Source organism: Chrysochloris asiatica, unplaced genomic scaffold, assembly GCF_000296735.1.
Source record: "Chrysochloris asiatica unplaced genomic scaffold, ChrAsi1.0 scaffold00037, whole genome shotgun sequence".
Classification (NCBI taxonomy): Eukaryota; Metazoa; Chordata; class Mammalia; order Afrosoricida; family Chrysochloridae; genus Chrysochloris; species Chrysochloris asiatica.
This window is the reverse complement of record NW_006408555.1, coordinates 16,336,166-16,340,763: the sequence shown is the minus strand read 5'-3', so window position 1 is coordinate 16,340,763 and position 4,598 is coordinate 16,336,166.

The following is a 4,598-nucleotide window of genomic DNA, read 5'->3' as shown; positions in this document are numbered from 1 at the left end:
CAGGGTGGGTTTGTTAACAGGGCAGACACAGTGCAACCCTTTAAAATGACAGAGAATTTGTTAGTCTATGTGTATTTGGAATAAAAGCAAAATGTGAAAGTCAAACACTTAATTTTTTTTTAGAATATGGTTAGAATGAGGAAGGCTCACCTATGGCCTTTCCCCCCTCTTTCCTTTAAAGAATTTTAAATTAAAAAAAGAAAACGTATCTCAAGTTTAGTACATTTCTAGACACATATTTGCTACAGAACACTGAAGTAACACATAAATCAATTTACTTTTGATCAAGTCATTCACATACATAGTCCACTGAAATCTACAAACCTAAAGCAATATATGGGGGAGCAACCCCTGGTAGTCCCTTACAACCACATAAAAATACAGGCTTGTCGGTTTACAAAACTCTCGAGAAGTTCTGTTTTATGGTTATTCAGGTTTGCCTTTTCCTGCAAGGCTGGTGAAGGAAAAAGCTTATAAAATGAAACCCAGAGCAAGGAATCCACAACTCTCCTCTGAGACATTTTCTAGAGCTTCTTGGCTGGGACTGTTGTTCTCAACTCTAGCTCAAGCCCCTCTTGCTGTGGTCAGTGGAAAAGCAGTGACTTTGAAAGTAAGCTACCAGAGAAAACTGACTTCCTTCTTACCCAAGCATGTACCAGGAAACGGGCTTCTAGGATTGCTGGTGGCTTGCAGAGTACAGAGCAGGTGCCAAGCGGCTAGGGACACTGGGTGCCAGGTGGGAGAGGTTGTAGCTTCTCCCCAGACTGTGTCCTGTCTGGTGGGACGGCAGGGAACACAGGGACTGAAACTTCACTACAGAACTGGAGTGACGAGGGTGGGGCAGGGCCACGTGGCCCCAGCTTGCCTAGGAGCCCAGTAGGAGGCGGCCCCAAGCAAGCAGTAGCCAGGAAAGTCCTGCTCCCAGGAAGCTTGGATTATTTTAAAAGGGACAACTTAAAAGTTCCTTTCCAAAACACATCCAACCTGGCAAAATTCTCCTTACAAAACTTCATTACAACTGGGTATAGTGCCCACAATTTGTATGTCTATAGGACAAAGATAATGGTCAGACAAGGACACTATGGACAGATAAATCACCTATAAACCTATATAACCTATGGATTTCAGCAATTCTGGTTGTGCAGTGGTTACGAGCTGCTAATCTCATGGTCAGCAGTCTGAAACTACCAGTGGTTTCCTGGGAGGAAGATGAGGCTTTCTACTCCTGTGAAAATTTACAGCATCAGAAACCCTATACAGGGTAGCTATGGGTTGGAACAAACTCCACAGCACATTACCACTACCACCACTATAGATTTGGGGGGAATGAACTTCAAGTGGTAAAATGTCCAAGCCCAAAGTTGGGCCATCCTGGGGAGAACTGTGGCCTCAAACGAAGCACTTTGGGGCCCTGAGGAGAGCAGAGACAGGCTCTTCATCCTCAATCCCATTTCCAAAGACAAGGGCCACTCTCACTGTGCCTGGGTCAGAGTTCTGTGCACACCCCAGGGGCAGTTCCATCATGTCTACCTAGGAGGAACTGGTCTTTGAAGTTGTTTTCACAGCAAGCGCCTTGCTTGTACTTAGATGGTATTTGTTTTGAATAGTTGGGGTGGGTCAACCCCCAAGGGATCCTTTGGCTCCTCTACCACTGTACATTACAAGGGGCAAGGGAAAGGGCTGTGTTCAAAGCATTAAAGAAAACAAGAAGATAGTTGGCAGTGAGCACAGAATGCTTTATAAAAGGTCCCTAGTGGTTATGATTCAGGCTACTAACCTCAAGGTCAGCAGTTTGAAACTACCAGCTGTTCCTTGGAAGCAAGATGAAGCTTTCTGCTCCCATAAAGATTTATAGCCTTGGAAATCCTATGCAGGGTTGCTATGAGTTGGAACCGACTCCACAGCACACCACCATCACCAGTGGAGTCCTGGACTTCTGGTGTAGCACTGTAGGATCAGAACTGGACTGCGAACCACAGAATCGGCCATTCAAACCCCCTAGCTGCTGCTCCCTTGGAAACCCTATACAGGGTTGCTATGAATTGAACCAGACTAAACAGCACTTAACAATAGTGGTGCTGAGGTGTTCTGGTTTAGCACAATGATAAGCAATGGACTGCTAATTACAAGGTTGGTGGTTCAAACCCACCAGCTGCTGGTCGGAACCAACTCGACAGCACTTAAGTGGAGCTGTAGGATAAGTAACGGACTACTAAATGTAAGGTCGGTGGTTCAAACCCACCAGCCACTCCTTAGAAACTCTATACAGGGTTCTACAAGTCAGCACTTCAAACATTTAAAAACTTTTAGTAAGATAAAAACATACTGACAGGGTTGTATTTTTTCACCATACTTATTCAACCTGTATGCTGAACAAATAATCTGAGAAGCTGGTTTTATGAAGAAAAATGTGGCATCAGGATTGGAGGAAGACTCATTAACAACCTGCGATATGCAGAAAATACAACCTTACTTGCTGAAAGTGAAGACTTAAAATATTTACTGATGAAGATCAAAGTATGCTATGGTATGGATTGCATCTCAATGTAAAGAAAACAAAAATCCTCACCACTGGACCAATAAACAACGTTCTTATCAACAGAGAAAAGATTGAAGTTGTCAAGGACTTCAGTCTTCTTGGATCAACTATCAACACTCACGGAAACAGCAGTCAAGAAATCAAACAATATATCGATTTAGGCAAATCTGCTGCACAAGACCTTTTTAAAGTGTTGAAGAGCAAAGATGTCAGTTTGAAGACGAAGGTGTGCTTGACCCAAGCCATGGTATTTTCAATAACCTCATATGCATGTGAAAGCTGGACAGTGAATAAGGAAGACTGTTGAAGAATTGATGCTTTTGAGTTATGGTGTTGGAGAATACTGAAAGTGCCATGGGCTGCCAAAAGAACCAAGAGATCTGTGTTGGAAGAAGGGCAGCCAGAGTGCTCCTTGGAGGCCAGGATGGCCAAACTTTCTCTCATACTTTAGACATACTGTCAGGAGGGAGCTATCGCTGGAGAAGGATATCATGTTTGATAAGGTGGAGGGTCAGAGAAAAAGAGGAAGACCCCCAGCAAGATGGATTGGCAAACTAGCAGCGTCAATGGGCTGAAGCATAGCAACCATAGTGAGGTTGGCCCAGGATCGGGCAATGTTTCGTTCTGCTGTGCATATGGTCGCTCTGAGTCTGTACCTATTTGATGGCACCTAACAATGGCCCACCAGAACAAACAAATCTATCTTTGAAGAAAGTGTAGTCAGAGTGCTTCTTAGAAGCAAGGATGTTAAGATTTCCTCTCTTAATATTTTGGACATATTGTCAATAGGAACCAGTCCCTGGAGGATATCATGCCTGGTAGAGGAGGGTCAGCAAAAAAGGTGACAACAACGGGATCAAACACGATGGTGCGGGACCCGGCAGTGTTCCGTTCCGCATAGGGCCCATCTAAGTTGGAACTGACTCCATGGTGCGGTAGGGTTAGTGTCACATTGCTTCCCCAAGGTCAGTGATTCACACTCACTAGCAGCTTCTCAGGAGAAAGATGAGGCTGTCTGCTCACATAGATGTAGTCTCAGAAATCCAATGAGTTGGATTTGTCTGTCCTATAGAGTTGCTGGGTCAGAATCAACTAGATGGCAGTGGGTTGTAATAGCATCTAACATCCCCACAGCATGTTTTAGGAAATGACTGTTGCTTGTCTTATTCTGAAGGTCAATGCCTACAAGTAGCTGTTAAAACAAACGCTTTATTATATAGATTGGTAAAACCAGAGTCTTGGATCAGCCCTCAACTCCCAAGACAATAATGCCCACAATTGGAATTCTCCCAAGTAAGTCTCCCACTCCTAGAATGCCCTAGGCAGTGGCTACTCTGGCCACACCTTCTGCCAAGGGTCTGATTCAAACCAGTCAGGTGCCTTCATGGGGGGAAGGGGCGTTGAGGATTGGGGGAACATCAGCAAGACCTCACTGGGGCCTCACAGAAGCCTGAACAAAACTCACTGTATTCTTTTCAGAGCTTCTTTGTTTGGAAAGATACCCCTTTCTTTCAAAGCCTCAAATTCAGGGTAGTAGTTCAGGATGGAGGTGGGTTCAGTGAGCCCTCCCCAGTGACCTTGAAAGCTTGGAGGTGGGCCCTACTGTTTCAATTTTAGACACGAAATTGAGATTGTACTGAGAGATTGGTGAATCCTGGTGATACAGTTAGTGTTGGACTGCTAACGGAAAGGTTGCCGGTTTGAACCCACGAGCTGTTCTACAGGAAAAAAATGAGGATGCCTGCTTCAGTAGATTGTCTCAGAAACCCTATGGTACCTTACAGGACATTGTAACCCTCAACTATCATGTTATACTCCTTACACAGGTTTACTCAAGACCTTTAGAAGATTTTGAGGGCCAGCCCTCTGGAAGGCAATCAAGAGTAGGCAACTGAGGAGGAAACGTTGCTGGGATTAAAATATCACTGGGGATCCACAGAGCTGCCTGGAAATCCCTATAAAGCGTCGCTATCTATAAAACGGAACCAATTCCATAGCATTCACACAGCAAGCAGCAGCAGCGACCAAGCTGTTCTGCCAGTTTGTTCTAAACCTGGAA